Here is an 18,712-nt window from a genome sequence, read left to right as displayed (position 1 = left end):
AAAATACCAGAATAAGCCTAGCAAGGCATTTCTCCTTTTTAAGATGAAGACCAGAGATGAAGACCACAGGCGCACAAGAGTTTGCCAAAGTCAAATCCCAGTGGGCTTTGTTTTTTCCGAGTATGCACTTGATACAGAGGAGAGATGTAAACTAAAGGGGACTCACTGAGGGATGTGAAAAGCTGAAAAATCTCATTTCCTCACCTCCAAGGCACCTGCTAGTAACAAAAGAAGATAAAAAAGGAGAAAGCAGAAAAGCAAAGCAGTGCAAACAAAAAGATGCATGCACCCCGATGTTCCTTGCAGCACTATTGACAATAGCCAGGACATGGAAGAAACCTAAATGTCCATCAGCAGAGGAATGGATGAAGAAGATGTGGCACATACATACAGTGGAATATTACTCAGCCATAAAAAAACTAAATAGTGCCATTTGCAAGAACATGGATGGACCTAGAGATTGTCATACTGAATGAAGTAAGTCAGATAGAGAAAGACAAATAGCATATGATATCACTTATATGTGGAATCTAAAAAAAGGCTACAAGTGAACTTATCTACAAAACAGAAATAGAACCACAGATGTTGAAAATAAACTTATGGTTACCGGTGGGTAACTGGAAGATTGGGATTGACAAATACACACTACTATATATAAAATAGACAACTAATAAGAGCCTACTGTATAGCACAGGAAACTCTACTCAATACTCTGTAATGGCCTATATGGGAAAAGAATCTAAAAAAGAGTGGATATATGTATATGTATCAGATTCACTTTGCTATACACCTAAAGCTAACACAACATTTTAAATCAACTCTACCCCAATAAACATTATAAAACAAAACAAAACAAACAAAAAAAGGTGGTACAAACAAGAAGAATAGTATACCAGTTGCAATGCTGTCCACACCCTTGTTCGTTCAGCATTTGCTTGTGCTCCTGGCTCTCCCAATCCAGGGGTCCTTCATCTCCCATTTGGAAGAGTTTGTTCACAGGTTTATGCAAAAACTGTAAAGGGCACCCCAATGGTTGATTTCCACCAATTAAATAGCAAAAGGGGAAGAGGCAAATTAAAAGGAACCATTGTAATCAGTACTCCTGCAGACCATCAAGGTGACCAAAGAACAAGCTAGTCTGAGAAACTGTCACAGCCAGGAGGAGCCTAAGAAGCCATGATGACTAAATGTATTCGTGTCATGGATGGGGTCCTGGAACAGAAACAGGATATTGGGTAGAAACAAAAGAAATCCGATTAAAGTATGAACTTCGGTTAATAACATATCAGTATTGATTGATTGTGACAAATCTACCACAGTAACAGAAGATGCTAATACAGGAGAAAACCTTGTGTGGGGTACATGGGGACTCTGCGTTAGCTTCACAACTTTTCTGTAAATCTAAAGCTGATCTAAAACAATCATTTTTCCACAGAAGGAATTATTCATTCGGTGAACATTTAGCAAATGTCTACACAGCAGGCACCCTGCCATGAGTCTCACTTGAAGTCTGGAGTTCCCGTGAATTTGCATCCTCCAAACTTCCCAATTGTCTCACTACAGAAAGGGTTAAAGGAGTAAACTGTCCCCTTGACCTTGCAGTAACCAATGTCAGTGTTTTCCAAAGGTAAATAAATTCGCTGTGAGATTTAATGGGTGTTAGAGAGAGAGGGAGAAGAGGGGTCATCTCTGGTTCAACAAATTTCAGAGAAATTAGATTAAAACAAATTAAACACGTTTCTTTATTATAGCACCTCTCAGAGCCTTTATTTTGCTTATGCATATTGCAGCTATCCAAAAAATATCTATAGAATGCAGCATTTCCCCAACTTATTTAACTATGAAACTCTTTTATTGCAGAACACTTTTGGGGATTAGCTTCCTCCTGAAAATACTTTGGAAAACACTATGCAATCTAAAAAGAGGACTGAAATAGCTGAAAACTACCAAAGGAAAGGCCTGATACAGTGAATTGAAAAGAAACACGATGAAAATGATCTCGTTAGACATTACTGATTTTTAACTGGTTGCCTCAGGGACCTCAAGAGCCAGAAATTCTGCCAAACTAATTGCTGAAAATTTTTCATTTTATGCCCAAGGCCTTAAACAAGAGCCTAATGGACTATGTATCTTGTTAAATGTAACTGCACGAGGAAACTATTAACATTAGGCTCAGTTGATGTCCTTTGTGGCTGAACAAAAGGCATTTGTATCTCAATCCTTTGAAAAGTTACACAGATTTGGGTGGGCAATGAATATTTGGTCGAGATTGGTTACTGCAGAGATGAATAAATCATCCCTATCTTGGGGAACAAAGACAATTCAGTTTGCAAATAGCTGCAGACACCCAAATGTACCTTGGACAGCTAGAATCTTAGGAACTTAGGAACTCATTTATGGAAACTGTACATTTTATTCCTTTAGACATGCAACTTTCTGAACCTAAATTGCATTTTAATTTAATCAGTTTGGGCAGTTGTATCTCTTCAGCAGAGATTAAAATAATAATAGGCTCAGACGGTGGGGGGGGTGTCAGTGGTCTTACAAATTTGTTTCAAAATATAACACATGACAGGGGATAAGACTTGACTCTTGACAACACAGGCTTTGTTATGGGATACAGAAGTAGCATTTTTACCAACCTCTGACTGCCTTTAGCACAATCCTTGAAGAATTGGAAAAATCTTGCTTGAGATGCATTTAAAGTAGCAGAAAAATTATTCTTGAGGAAACAGAAGACCTGTGATAGCGGAATAGGGTAAGGAATCAGAATTCAGCAGAAAGAGTGCAGGCTTTCTCCAGGGTGAAAGAGGTGGGTTTGAATCCTAGACCCATCGCGTGGAAGCTGAGTAACCTTGGGCAAGTGACTTTTGGAACCTCATCTTCCTCATCAGAAAAATGGGAACAATAATATCACATTTGCAAGGTTGTTGTAACAGAGACAGGGTTTGCAAAGTGCCTTTTATGGTACTGGACACCTACTATACCCTTAGTAAATGTTTACTCTAATAAGAAGGTACCATCTTCAATCTTAAACAGCAGAGTTTAGCAAGGATTCAAGCAAGTACTGGAGCATCACCACAGAACAACTGGAAACCATGTTTATAAGAAACAGAGGAGGGAAAATTTTTCAGGCCAGCTAAAAGTGAATGCTGTATGGAAAGAACAACTTAATTTGCATCAGCAGGGTTTTGGAAGGCAGGCAAGACTAATAAACTTTTAGCCATTTGGCATAACTGAACTCAATTACAGTGGTTCTGCTTAAGTCAAGTTTGTCAAATGGGCTTCTCTGTACTTCTCAGATCAAAACCTTCTAAAACTAGTAACTTCCTGGACTCAAATAAGAAAACTATTGGATCCTCAAAAATGATACAATGAAAGGGAACCAAGGAAATGTTTCCTAAAGTACATTCTGCGTGTTATTCAGGGGGAAAATCATGGAATTATATAATTTAGGAGCTGTTGGGTTAAACAAAGTTAAACCAGTTTCTAGGCTTCTTTGAAAAGTAATGCATATATATTCAACACACGATAAAAATTCAAACAGTAGAAAAGCACATAAAATGAAAAGTAAGATTTCTTCTCACTTCACCTTCTGTCCCCCAGTTCTTCACAAAGTCAAGAATTGTACCAGTTTCTTGTTCTTCCAGAATCATTGTATACATCTATAAGCATCTTATTTAATCAATATATAGCTAGATATAGGTAAATAGCTTACATAAGTGGTAGCACACTAAACACACTTCTGCATCTTTCTTTCTTCACTTAATATATCTCGGGGGAAATATTGGTTCACTTGGATCAGTAGTTTTCAACTGGGGGTGATGTTAGATACATCTTTGATTGTCACATCTTGGGATGTGTGGGTACCACAGGCAACTAGTGGGTAGAGTTCAGGGGTGCTGCTAAATATCCTACAGTGCACAGAACAATCTCCTCCAATAAAGAATTATCTAGCCCAGAGCAGCAATGGTGCCGCTGAAATCTTGGTTTAGATCTATATCATTCTTTCTAATGGGCACATACTATTCCACTATATGGTTGAATCACAATTTGTATAACCAGTGCAATATAGTGGTTGTTTAGGTTATTTCAAGTCTTTGATTAGAAAAAGAAATCTGAAATGAATATTCTCATGCAATTGCAGAAGCATATCTATAAGATAATATTCTGTAAGCAGAAGGGGGGAGTCAAAGTTTGTGTGTATTTTTATCATAAATATTGTCAGTCGTCCTCCAAAGATAATATAGCAATTTACATTGCCTTCAACAATGCATGCAAATTCCTGTTTCCTCATATCCTACCCAAAACAGTGTAGTAACATGATTTTCTCTATTTGCCAATCTGGTTTAAATAGTGATAGTTTTAAAATTTGTGTTTACTTATAAGTGAACTTGAACTTTTTTTCATACATTTAAAATCCATCAGTTATTTTTGTAAACTATCTGATCAGTTTTATTTAATACAACACTTCTCAGAGACTTTAATATGATCATCTGTATTGTGACTGTCCAAGAGATAGTGTTCGACATTTCCCAACTTTTATCCTTATAACCTTATTTTTAATAAATCACTTTCAGTAAACATGGTTCTATAAAACACTCTTGAAAATTACTGAAAACAAGATACCAGAATAAAATTGACTTGTGAAAGGACTTTGAAAATTGTCCAAAGAATGTATAATAGTGATAATTATTTGGTGGCATTTTTAGCAGATCTGGAAACCCCTAACTCATGGTTAGAAGCAAGATCAATGAAAACTTGAGTTTTATAGACCCCTGTCAGTACTCATCAGGATTCTTTTCCTTGCAGACTAAAATCCAGTTGACTGAAACCCAACCAACTCAAACTAAGCTAGGCAAAAACCAAACCAAATCCAAACAAAACAATTTATTTGCTCATATAAATAAGCTTTGGGAAGGTCTTCGATTAAGCTGTGCCTCAAGCATGAGAGGTGCCAAGAACTCAGAATGTGAGGTTTTCCTCTCTTGCTCTCTCACTTTTCCCTGCTCCTCTGTTCAGCTTTATTCTTTCAGCTGAGACACTCGTTTCTATCCCCAGTATTTCACTACTTCACCATCAGAGAGATTGAAACACTTGCTCTCAGGCCCCAGGTTCAGAAGTACCAGGGAAGAGCTGGCTTATTGCCCATATCTGAGCCAAACAGTGGTGCCAGGGCCAGTAACCATGAGGAGGCTGAGCGCCCATTAGTGCCTCGTGATGGCAGTAGGAGAGGAGGTTTGCCGAGAAAAAGAACAAAGAGCGGTTCTCTTTCACCAATAGATGACATGACATCCTCCATGTTAACAGAAGAGACAGAAACATCCCTGGAGACTATAATCATCATGAACTAAGTGAAACTTGGCAAAGAAATTTCAAAGAATTTAATATTCAATGTCCTTGTGCAGCTTGTACAGATTTGCTAATGTTAAAAACAGCATCAGACACTGGAAAAAAGGTTCTTAATTCACTGGATTTGGACAGGTGAAGTAACAAATAACAAAAGGATTGCCAGCTGTGGGCCTTATGTAGATTTATAAGCAAGCCTTGCAAGATACAGAAAACCAATTCTGTGCTTCACATTCAAACGGGTAGAATAGTACCGAATGGGGAAAACTGGACTACTCAGTACAATAGTTTGAGCATTTATAAGTTGTATTAGCTTTCTATCCTCCCCGCCCCCCCACTTTTTTTTTTTTTTTTTTTTTTTTTTTTTCGGTACATGGGCCTCTCACTATTGTGGCCTCTCCCGTTGCGGAGTACAGGCTCTGGACACGCAAGCTCAGAGGCCATGGCTCATGGGCCCAGCCGCTCCGCGGCATGTGGGATCCTCCCAGACCGGGGCACGAACCTGTGTCCCCTGCATCGGCAGGCGGACTCCCAACCACTGCGCCACCAGGGAAGCCCCCGCCCCCCCACTTTTTAAATTGAAGTATAGTTGATACTGTGTTAATTTCAGGTTACAGCAAAGTGATTTAGTTATATACACATTTTTTTTTCAGATTATTTTCCATTATAGTTTATTACAAGATATTGAATATAGTTCCCTGAGCAATACAGTAAAACCCTTGTTGCTTATCTATCTCACGTATAGTAGTTTATATCTGTTAATCCCATATTCCTAATTTATCCCTCCCCCCTCCCTTTCCCCTCTGGTAACCATAAGTTTGTTTTCTATGTCTGTGAATCTGTTTCTGTTTTGTATATAGATTCATTTGTATTCTCTTTTAGATTCTGCATATAAGTAATATCATATAATATTTGTTTTTCTCTGTCTGACTTACTTCACTTAGTATGATATCCTCTAGATCCATCCATGTTGCTGCAAATGCCAATATTTCATTCTTTTTTATGGCTGAGTAATATTCCATTATGTGTATCATATATATATATATATATATATATATATATATATATATATACACACATATATATATGTAATCTTCTTAAACCAGTTGTCTGTTGATAGGCACTTGAGTTGTTTGCATGTCTTGGCTATTATAAATAGTGCTGCTATGAACACTGGAGTGTATGTATCTTTTCAAATTAGCGTTTTCATCTTTTCCAGATATATGCCCAGGAGTGGGATTGCTAGATCATATGATAACTCTATTCTTAGTTTTTTAAGGAACTTTCATACTCTTTTCCATAGCAGCTGCACGAATTTACATTTCCACTGACAGTGTACGAAGGTTCCCTTTTCTCTACACCCTCTCCAGCATTTATTATTTGTAGACTTTTTGAAGATAGCCTTTCTGACCAGTGTGAGATGATACTTCACTGTGGTATTGATTTGCATTTTTCTAATAATTAGCAATGTTGAGCATCTTTTCCTGTGCCTGTTGGCCATCTGTATGTCTTCTTTGGAGAAATGTCTATTTAGGTCTTCTGCCCATTTTTTGATTGGGTTGTTTGGTTTTTTTGATATTGAATTGTATGAGCTGATGGTATATATTGGATATTAACTTCTTGTCAGTTGCATTGCATCATTTGCAAATATTTTCTCCCATTCCGTAGGTTGTCTTTTCATTTTGGTGATTGTTTCCTTTGCTGTGCAAAAGCTTTTAAGTTTGATTAGGTCCCATTTGCTTATTTTTGCTTTTATTTCTTTTACCTTGGGAGGCTGATCTAAGGAAACATTGCTACAATTTATGTCTGAGAACGTTTTGCCTATTTTCTCTTCTAGGAGTTTTATGATGTCATGTCATATTTAGGTCTTTAAACCATTTTGAGTTTATTTTTTTAAATGGTGTGAGGGAGTGCTCTAATTTCATTGAATAACATGTAGCTGTCCAGCTTTCCCAATACCACTTGCTGAAGAGACTGTCTTTTCTCCACTGTATATTCTTGTCTCCTTTGTTGTAGATTAATTGACCATAGGTGTTTGGGTTTATTTCTGGGCTCTCTATTCTGTTCCATTGACCTATATGTCTGTTTTTGTGCCAGCATCATGCTGTTTGTTTGTTTTCTTCTTAAACTGTTTTTTTTTAATTTATTATTTGGCTGCGTCAGGTATTAGTTGTGGCACGCAGGATCTTTCATTGCGATGTGTGGGCTCTTCATTGTGGTGCACAGGCTTCTCTCTAGTTGTGGCACGTGGGCTCCAGAGCCCATGGGTTCTCTAGTTATGGTACGCAAGCTCAGTAGTTGGGGCACCCTGGCTTAGTTGCCCTGTGGCATGTGGAATCATAGTTCTGTGACCAGAGATCGAACAGGTGTCCCCTGCATTGCAAGATGGATTCTTTTTTTTTTTTTTTTTTGCGGTATGCGGGCCTCTCACTGCTGTGGCCTCTCCCGTTGTGGAGCACAGGCTCTGGACATGCAGGCTCAGCAGCCATGGCTCACGGGCCCAGCCGCTCCGCGGCATGTGGGATCCTCCCGGACCGGGGCACGAACCCGTGTCCCCTGCATCGGCAGGTGGACTTTCAACCACTGCGCCACCAGGGGAGCCCCCGCAAGATGGACTCTTAACCACTGGACCACCGGGGAAGTCCATCATGCTGTTTTAATTACTGTAGCTTTGTGGTATTGTCTGAAGTCTGGGAGGGTTATGCCTCCAGCTTTTTTCTTTTTCCTGAGGATTGCTTTGGCAATTCTGGGTCTTTTGTGCTTCCATATAAATTTTAGAATTATTTGTTCTAGTTCTGTGAAAAATGTCATGGGTATTTTGATAGGGATTGCATTAAATCTGTAGATTGCTTTGGATAGTATGGCCGTTTTAACAATATTAATTCTTCCAATCTAAGAGCATGGGATATCTTTCCATTTCTTTGAGTCATCTTCAATTTCCTTTATCAATGTTTTATAGTTTTCAGCATATAGTTTTCAGTTTTATAGTTAACTCTTTGGTTAAGTTTATTCCTAGTTTTTTTGTTGCTGTTGTTGTTTGTTTGCTTTGATGCAATTTTAAATGTTTTTTACTATCTTCTTTTTGATATTTCATTTTAGTATAATTGTAAGAAATGCAACAGATTTCTGTATATTAGTCTTGTATCCTGCTACCTTGATGAATTCATTTATTAGTTCTAATAGTTTTTGTGTGGAGTCTCTAGGGTTTTCTATATAGAGAATCATGTCATCTACAAACAGTGACAGTTTTACCTCTACCCTTCCAATTTGGATACCTTTCATTTCTTTTTCTTGTCTGATTGCTGTGGCTAGGACTTCTAATACTATGTTGAATAGAAGTGGTGAGAGTGGGAATCCTTGCCTTGTTCCTGAATTTAGCAGGAAGGCTTTCATCTTTTCACCTTTGAGTATTATGTTGGCTGTGGTTAGTCATAAATGGTTTTTATTTTCTTTAGATATGTTCCCTCTGTACCCACTTTGGTGAGAGTTTTTATCATGAATGGATGTTGAATTTTATCAAATGCTTTTTCTGCATCTATTGAGATGATCATGTGGCTTTTGTCTTTTCTTTTGTTAATGTGGTGTATCACATTGATTGATTTGCATATATTGAACATCCTTGTGACCCTGGAATGGGTCCAACTTGATCATGGTGTATGATTCTTATGTCGTTGGATTTGGTGGGTTTTTTTTTTTTAATGTCTTATTATTTTCAGTAGCTTTAATTATATATTTAAATTAGAATCCCCAATTCTTAAAAACCTTAATTTCCAGTGACAACCAAGAGGCAAGTAATAGTTACCAAAATCTGGAGAAACTATTTTAGATGATTTTTGGAACATAATTATTCTTATGGTTTACCTAAAAGCTCTTATCTCATTTATATTTAAAGTTTCATCATATCAAGTTATTTTTCTTGCTGACAAATTTGCAACAGATATAACAAGATTTCATTGAACTTTTATTAAACCTAGATGCAGTGAAAGTACTATACTTAAAGTTGATGGCTCTAAAGACATGTCTATATTAATTAGATCAACAAACTTAAACATTAATACCAGGTATTAATTTAATACTATGTATTTCCAGTTCACATGAACCTGAAACTCATTTAGCTTAATTTCTCTTGTATTTAGAATGGTTTGGTTTGTAAGCGCTTACTTTTCTTTAAGCCAATTAAATAGAGCTCATTTACAGATTAACCTCAGCAATGTTATCCAAAGACAAACAAACAGAGAGACATCATAGTTCTCATTTCAAAATTTCAGCCCTGAGTCAGGTACAGCAATGTAAAACCCATCAGTTTACAAAAGAGGATTAAAGTTGGTTTTCTGGCAGATGGAACAAATCAAGCTCACTTGTCTAGATGGCTAAACCCTTTCTACTAATATTTATGGAAAACAAGTCAAGTTCTAAATTACTGTACCCGCTTTTTCAAAATTTGCATTTTAAAAAGATGGCAGAGGTAAGGGTTCTTGAGAAGACCAGATAGGACATTTGTATCCCAGAGATACAGGCAAGTTTCTCCTGGGATGACTTTGTTTCCCCTTTGTTTAGTATTTACAAGCCTCTTAAGATCTCCCATATTTATTAGAAAATCAATCAATTTGTTCTCCGCTGTCAGTGTTACCCGGCCCCCTGTGGGGAAATCAGAATCCGATGCCTCAAGTGCAGGGAAGTCTGATGGCCTCTTATAAGATATTGGGGCAAGGGAAATTGCCCTGCTGCATAAGTGGCTCCCGGTCCAAATTGGGTGCCCTGTCTGGTCTTAGATGGTGATACTAAACCAGGTCCCTGTGCCCCGGAGGTTACCATAGAAACTTCTATTTGGTCCCCTTGGGTAGGGGAAACAGGAGGCAGTGAATATGTTGGCGGCATGGGAGGGGGCAGTTGGAACAACTGCCAGTGCCACCAGCTCGGCCACTGGGGGAGCTGGATAGGCTGGAGGGGTGTTCCAGTTTTGAAATAACATGTCCCCACTCTCATTTTTTTCTATTCACTTGTAGAACAGGTTTCCTCTTGGGTTTCCTTTCAGACCCCTGAACCATAAGGTGGCAGCCCTCTGACTCCTTTTCCTCCTGATGCAATATAGCATAAATGCTCCTACATATGGAATCTCAACTCTTTTCCCTGCTCTTTTTTTTTTAATAAATTTATATATTTATTAATTTATTTTTGGGTGTGTTGGGTCTTCATTGCGGTGCACGGGCTTCTCATCTCGGTGGCTTGTCTTGTTGCAGAGCACAGGCTCTAGGTGCGCGGGCTTCAGTAGTTGTGGCACGCGGGCTCAGTAGTTGTGGCTTGCAGGCTGCAGTGCGCAGGCTCAGTAGTTGTGGCACACAGGCTTAGTTGCTCTGCGGCATGTGGGATCTTCCTGAACCAGGACTTGAACTCATGTCCCCTGCATTGACAGGCGGATTCTTAACCACTGCACCACCAGGGAAGTCCTTCCCTGCTCTTCTGCAGAACATTTCTAACTGTGAGATTGTGTAATAATTGAGTGAGCCATTCAGGGGCCATCGTTCTTCTGATCCTAACATATATTGAGTCCACACCCTATTACAATAATACATCATGTCTTTCTTAGTCATAGGCTCACGGGTATGTTTTGCCCATTTATCTAATATATTCCCCAAAGGGCTCTCCTTCAGGATAGATATTTTCCACTTTTAAAAGTTTGATAACACCAAGACAGAAAAGACGCAGACAAATTCCAACACAAAAGGCACAAATTCTAGCACTGATGCACACAAAACCAAGAGAAAACCAAGACAACACCAACGAACCAGTTCTCAAATCGGGTAGACTTACCCTACAAAACCAATGAACTAGTTCCCAGTGAACCGCTTCCCAGAATCAGGTAGAGTCCAACAACAATTCCCCCCTCTAGCAGGGTACCCCCACCAGATTGGCTTTCCCATAAAGGAAACACCCAGACTGAGGGGGAAATATGTTCCTAGCGTGCATGCCGGAGTGACTTACCCTCCAGAATCGAATCGAGTCCATCGACTTGTAGCCCCAGATGGAACCGAAGTTCCCGAAATGGAAGTTTGTTGGTTCCTTCCCTCAACTGCCAAGTGCTGGGGTAGCTGGTGCCGCTTCAAGGGAACTTTGAAGGGAAGATCCTCAGGACAATGGTCCTGGCAGCTGCTAGGACCCTGCCCCAATATTCCCTGAGCGGGGCCGGCTAGCCATGAGCAGCAAGGCTCCTGGCTGGCTAAGCCAAATTTGTTACTGAGTCCAAGCTCGCCCTGCTCGCTGGACGACAGGCGAACGAATTGGAGATGATGTGTTGAGGCAAAGGCATACAACTTTATTTGGAAATCTGGCAGACTGAGAAGATGGCAGACTAGTGTCTCTGAAAAACCATCTTATCTGGGTCTGGATGCCAGTTTCTTTTATAGAATCAGAGAGGGAGAGGCGGTGAGGAAGTGAAGTAAAAGGGCCATCAGTCTTGTAAAACATCTCCTGGAATCTAGATGCGGTTTTGTAATAGCTTTCTGTTTGCTGCTCTAACATTACCACAAGCTTAGTGGCTTACAGGATACAAATTTATCTTACAGTTCTGGAGGTCAGCGGTACAAAATGGGTCCCAGTGCTAAAATAAGGTGCTGGCAGGGCTGCATTCCCTTCTAGAGACTTCAGGGGAGAATCGGCTTCCTTGCCTTTTCCAGTTTCTAGAGGCTGCCCACATTCCTTAGCTCTGGTCCCTTCCCCCCATCTTCAAAGCCAGCAGGTTCAGCCTTTCTCACATCACATCATTCTGACTCACGTCCATTGTCACATTTCTTTCTCTGACTCTGTCTCCTCTTCTGCCTCCCTCTTCTGCTTTTAAGGACTCTTGTGATTGCATTGTGCCCATGTGGATAATTCAAGATAATTTCTCTATGTTGAGGTTGGCTGATTAGAAACCTAGATTCCACCTTCAATCTTTTTTAAAAATTAATTAATTAATTTGGTTGCTCCAGGGCTCCTTAGTTGCAGCAGGCAGGCTCCTTAGTTGCGGCTTGCAGGCTCCTTAGTTGTGGCATACGAACTCTTAGCTGCAGCGTGTGTGTGGGATCTAGTTCCCTGACCAGGGATCAAACCCGGGCCCCCTGCATTGGGAATGTGGAGTCTTCACCACTGCACCACCAGGGAAGTCCCCATCTTCAATCTTAATTCGCCTTTGCCATGTAATGTGCCACGTTCAATGGGGATTAGGATGCAGACATATTTGAGGAGGCATTATTCTACCTACCACACAAATTAAGAACGTAAAGACAGCATCAGGCATTTACTGGGACATGCGCGTTCCTGCTGAAGGGGGGTGAATTTCCCAGCTCCAGGAATTTGTGGCAGAGTGGGCAAATAACCGCGGCTCTCCAGGAGCCCCGATGCTCGCACCACGTTGAGGCGCCAAGCAGGCGAAACCGCAACACATCACCTGGGAGGAGGACCGGGGCGACCAGGAGGACAGCAGCCGCAGCAGGGGGCCCCGGAGCGTGTATACGCGGCGCCGGCGGCGGGGGAGCCGGGTGCTCCAATGAACTTCCCAGGGCGTGGCGATGACGTGACTGTGGACCGAGCAGGGATAAAGAGGCCTCGGCGGGAGGAGACTCACATCTGTGAGAAACGCCGTGCCAAGTTGTTCAGTTTCTCAGAGTTCTTAGACCATAAGAAAAATCACACTAAACATCCACCTGTCCTCATCGTGAACGACAGCGAGGGGCTGGTGCCTTCAGAAGATTTCTCCGGGGCTGTGCTGAGCCACCAGTCACACAGCCCAAGCAGGAAGGATGGTCACAGAGAGGATGATGGCAGCTCAGGGGACACGAAGGAGAAGCCGGGGCAGAGTCCGTCGTGTACTTCAAGACGGAGGCCGCCCTGCCACCCACACCTCAGGACATAAGCTATTTACCCAAAGGCAAAGTGGCCAACACCAATGTCACGCGTCAAGCACTATGGGGCACCGAGGCGGCCGTGAACCGACGGAGCGCGGACGCGCCCCCAGCCCTGCTGCCCGGCGCCAGCAGCATCCCCTGGGTCCTCGAGCAGATCCTGTGTCTGCAGCAGCAGCAGATCCAGCTCGCGGAGCAGATCTGCATGCATGTGAACCTGTGGACCTCCCACGCCCTCCACTCCAGCGGCGTGGCCGGAGCCGACTCCCTGAAGACGCTGGGCGGCCACGTGTCCCAGCAGGCTTCGGCGGCTGTGGCTCTACTCATCCGGAAAGCGGGGAGCCCAGCTTTGCCCCCTGAACACCTTGAAACCAGCCAAGCTACCTCACACCAGCATCCCTTCCGTTGCCAGCTCCGCGTTCCCGGCGCTGACGCCCTTCTCCCTGAAGCCAGATGGGACCCAGGTGCTCCCCAGTGTCCTGTGGCGCCCCTCGGGGGTGTTGCTACCTCAGGCCCCAGGCTCTGTGCTCTTCCAGAGCCCCTTCTCCGCCGTGGCATTAGACCCATCCAAGAAAGGGAAAGGAAGCCACCGAGTGTCTCCCCGGTGCATGTCAAACCCAAGGACAAAGTCCTCTACAAGCACAAGTGTAAGTACTGTAGCAAGGTTTTGGGGACTGATAGCTCCTTGCAGATCCACCTCTGCTCCCACACTGGAGAGAGACCCTTCGTGTGCTCTGCCTGCGGTCACTGCTTCACCACCAAGGGCAACCTCAAGGTGCACTTTCATCAGCATCCCCAGGTGAAGGCAAACCCCCAGCTGTCTGCCAAGTTCCATGACAAGATGACGGCAGGCAGTGGCCTTCCCTACGCGCTCTCTGGCCCTGTCTCCGTAGACGAATCTCTCTAAGGAGAGCCCATCTTTGCGATGGGGACCCCCAATGTAGGGCTACCTGAGAATCTCTCTTTGGGGACTAACCCCAAGGACCTCATGGTGGCCCATTGCCCAACAATCTGCAGCCCAGGCCTTCTCCGGAAAGTGAGGATGGATCCATCCAACCTGGGGTGAGGTTAAACCATAATCCCCTGAGGGTGGGTGGCTTCCAAGGGAGTGGGACACCTGAGCTGGGGTCAGAGACCCTGAAATTTCAGCAGCTGGTGGAGAACATCAACAAGACCACCACCGATCCCAACGAATGTCTCATATGCCACCGTGTCTTAAGCTGCCAAAGTTCCCTCATAATGCATTACTGCACCCACACCAGGGAGAGGCTGTTCCAGTGTAAGATCTGTGATTGAGCCTTCTCCACCAAAGGCAACCTGAAGACGCACTTTGGGGTGCACTGGACCAACACGTCCATAAAGATGCAGCATTCGTGCCCCATCCGCCAGAAGAAGTTTACCAACGCGGTCATGCTGCAGCAGCATATTCAGATGCACATGGGCGGTCAGATTCCCAACACGCCTCTGCCGGAGAATCCCTGTGACTTTATGTGTCCCGAGCCAATGATGGTCGATGAAAATGTCAGTACAAGCATTGTCTGTCATGATGATGTTGACAGCATCGATGTAGATGAAGTCTGTTCCCAGGAGTCCCCTGGCAGCTCCTCGAAGCTCCCCATGCCCCTTCCCAGCATCCACTCGCCATCACCTACTCTAGGGCTGGCCTCGGTGGCTTCCCTAGATGCCCTGGGGAAGGCGGGTCTCGCTGGTCTTGTCCTGCAGCGACAGAGCAGCTGAGAAATGGTTCAGTGGAGAGTGATGGCTTGACCAACGACTCTTCCTCCTCGGTGTTGGGGGACCAGGAGTATCTGAGCCGAGGTCCAGATGTCCTGGAGACCACGTCCTTCCAGGCAGTTTTCCCAGCCAGTAGCCAAGTGGAGAGTGTCAAGTCCAAGTCTCCCGATGCTGGTGGCAAAGTGGACAGCTCCGAGAACAGCCGAACTGAGATGGAAGGTCAGAGCAGTGGCCCACCGACATTTATCTGAGCCCAGCCAACCTATGTCAAAGTTGAAGTTCCTGGTGCATTTGTTGGTCCTGCGACCATGTCCGCAGGTATGACACCCTTGTTAGCGGTCTAGCCCCGAAGACAGGCCAAGCAGCATAGCTGCACGAGGTGCAGGAAGAACTTCTCACCTGCGAGCGCGCTTCAGATTCACGAGCAGACTCACACTGGGGAGAAGCCTTTCGTGTGTAACATTTGTGGGCAAGCTTCTACCACCAAAGGCAACTTGAAGGTCCATTATATGATGCATGGGGCCAACAAGAGCTCAGCACTCCGTGGCAGGAAGCTGGCCATGGAGAACACCATGGCTCTATTAGGAACGGACGGAAAGAGGGTCCCCGAGATATTTCCCAAGGAAATCCTGGCCCCTTCAGTGATGGTGGACCCTGTTGTGTGGAACCAGTACACCACCATGCTCAACGGTGACCTGGCCATGAAGACTAACGAAATCTCCGTGATCCAGTGTGGTGGCATTCCCACCCTCCCGGTGTCGCTGGGGGCCAGGTCTGTGGTGAATAACACTGCTACCTCCAAGATGGACGGCTCCCAGTCGGCCACGAGTGCCGAGATGGAGAAGCCGGGAGCTGCCGACAGCATCCCCAAACACCAGTTCCCTCACTTCCTGGAGGAAAACAAGATGGCCACCAACTAAGCTACAGGAGAGTGCACGTCGAAGGAGCAGTGCAGTGACCTCTCTAGAACTGTACCTTTTTTGTTTGTTTTCCTTAAAGATCCCCATCTCCTCCAGTTTTCTTCCTGATGTGCAAATAATGTTTTGAGTTGTGACCGCAACCTCAGGCACATCCTACAGTCACAATGTTGCTATGCTGCTTTGCAAAAACAAACAAACAAAAAGAAAAAAAATCATACTAAAACAAATATAAACTAGTAACTTTTTTTTATTTTGGAAAGAAGCGAGTCTTGCAGAGTACTTTTGTTACTTGCAACAAACTATATACATAAAACCTTTGTACAACCTAGAATAACTGTTTCCAAAGACTGTCACCTATTTCAAGTTGTAAGGTGTTGAACCACCATGGAGAAGACAACTGTTTTGCCTGTTTGGGGGTTGGGAGTGGGTAGGTGGGTACTGTGTACTTACTTCTGGGGTGACTGTATGCTGGTAAATGGACGTCTGTTTAGGGACCTGTTTTGTATTCTCCCAACCCTACACCCATTTTTCTCTTCTTTTTTGAATGTACTTTTTTTTTTTTTTTAAACCAAGGTTGTAGAATTCCAATTTTTTTTTCAACCTTGGAACCTTAAGTAGAATGCCCTAAAGTGGACGGATTTTAGTCCTTAGAGAGTCAACATGTGTGTTGCTGCTTATTTAAATGCAGTTCAGTTGGAGCCCCAAGAGTGCCAAGGTCCTCCCTATGCTTTCCAGATGCCCTTCTTCTTCCTAAAACCAGGAGAGGTGAGCACCTGAGCAGGGAATCTCAGGTGACTTAATTTAGTTCACCAGTGCCTACTCTGAAGAGCTGGGTATCCGTTCTTGAAGAAACAAGCTCACCAGAAGGGCATGTTTTCTTATTATATACTAATAACTTCTTATACTAATTTGTACCAGAAGTTCCTTGATTGTGACTTATGCCAAGTAATTATGAAGATTTTTTTTTTTTTCTGAGTATTGCATGAAGGCTACCAAGTTGGAACAGGCAAGTCTTGGGTGTGAAAGCTTTAATTTATCTACATCATGCATGTGTTATTTTTGTAGCTATGGTCTCTATTTTCTTATTTGATGACCGCTGAAGTGTTCCTAGGCCCTGTTGTAAACCTAAGAGTTGATGTATTCGTGGAGCAGCTGGAAGTTCAAGATGTTGTTGTGGTTCTTTTTTTCTTAATCCCCCTTTTGTATATGTAATATTAAGCAGACAATGAAGCTTTACTCTTGAGGATTTAACAAGGAAGGAGAAAGAAAGACTCACATTTCTAGGTGAAGTCTTTGCCCCTCAATGTGGAAAAGTGGATTGTGACTGTTCTCAAGTCTGTCTTTCGGTAATTGCACCTGATTTTAGGATCAAAAAAATTTTTTTTTGTTTTGCCAAGTTGTGCCTTTCCTTCTGGAATTGTAAGTGAACACAGTAATAGGACCTGTTTACACTGTGAAGTGGATATTGTTACAGAAAATACACCAGAGGCTTTCTCACTTATTAAGCTAATAATGCCTTGTGAATGTATTATCTACAGAGAAACCCCTGTAGTTTTTACCTGTTGATGCTGTCTGTCTGCTGGAGAATAAATTTTGGATGTTTCTTTGTTTCACCAAAAAAAAAAAAAAAAAAAAAGACAGCATCAGCATTTTCTCCTGAACTATCAAAAAGATGATTGACATTTGAAATACTCCAAATGTATAAATTTTAAAGTTTAAATGTTTGAAATGCTCAGGAGACAGTTTACATGGACATGGAAAGGTAAGTCTCTCTGTAGGCTAAGCCCTAATTTAGAAGCAAGAAATTTATTGGAAAAAAATCAGGTTATTTTTACAAACTGGCTATTTTTGAATAATTCAGGAAAAATTCCCCATTGCTTAATTTCAATTATATCCTCCCAGCAACAGTACTAATCATATACAATATAACCATAGCATTACATAGTACCCACGTATTAAATTTTGAAATGTAAAATACCCATAACATAAAACCAGAGGGGAAAAATTCTTATAAAGCATTTTAAAATCAGCAAAGCATTATCCTTTTCTCAGCCAACTAGGAACCTTCTTCATAATACCACTGAGATTACTCCCTCCTTCCCTGAAGACAAAGTTATGCTTAAAGCTGCCCAAATATGTAAAGACAATGATGAATAGAGTTTACTGCAGATACATCACCAAATAAGAAAAAGGGTGAATTTTATGGTACATGAGTTATGGTATTGAATTATATCTCAATAAAGATGTTACTAAAAAAAAGTTCAGAGACTCATAAGTGGTAGATCTTCCACATTTAAGTAAGACTAGGCTTTTCAATAACAGTTTATATGTACTGAGTACTTATTAAGGACCAGAATTTTTCTAAGTATTCTCTTAGAAATACTCATCTAATCCTTACAATAACCCTATGAGATAAGCACCCCACACATAAAGAAACTGTGGCTTGCCTAAGATCACACAATAGTAAACGGCAGAATTGGGATCTGAACTCAGGCCATCCAAATTCAGAGTCCTATTTCTTAACCAATTCACTGCTTATGTTCTTAAGCGCTATACTATGCCATACTGCTTTCTTGAATGCATGGAGTCCCTTACTAGAACACAATTATTTGGAACCCAATTCAAATACTACTAGATATTCTAGCAAAGAACTATGGTATAAGAGGAACTTATTATTGCACTCTAAATAGCTGTATATTTTGGCAGAACTAAATAATATAATCAAGAAGAATCAGCCTACAGTCAAACCTGGTTTGATAAAATATGAAAGGTTATAAAGTAGAACAAGTCATCATAGACAAAAACCCCTTCCTCCCAAGTCCAATAGAC

At 42.2% G+C, this 18,712-nt stretch overlaps 1 pseudogene; it reads left to right on the top strand.

Annotated features, from left to right (window-relative positions):
- Positions 1–4,947: 4,947 nt before the first annotated feature.
- Positions 4,948–15,954, top strand: LOC113633263 (sal-like protein 4 pseudogene; annotated as a pseudogene).
- The last annotated feature ends 2,758 nt before the right edge of the window (positions 15,955–18,712 follow it).

Source organism: Aethalodelphis obliquidens, unplaced genomic scaffold (genome assembly GCF_003676395.1).
Source record: "Aethalodelphis obliquidens isolate GAN/ISIS:26980383/991018 unplaced genomic scaffold, ASM367639v1 scaffold39, whole genome shotgun sequence".
In the NCBI taxonomy this organism is placed as follows: Eukaryota; Metazoa; Chordata; class Mammalia; order Artiodactyla; family Delphinidae; genus Aethalodelphis; species Aethalodelphis obliquidens.
The sequence above is the reverse complement of the archived record's forward strand: the minus strand, read 5'-3'. Positions and strand labels throughout refer to the sequence as shown.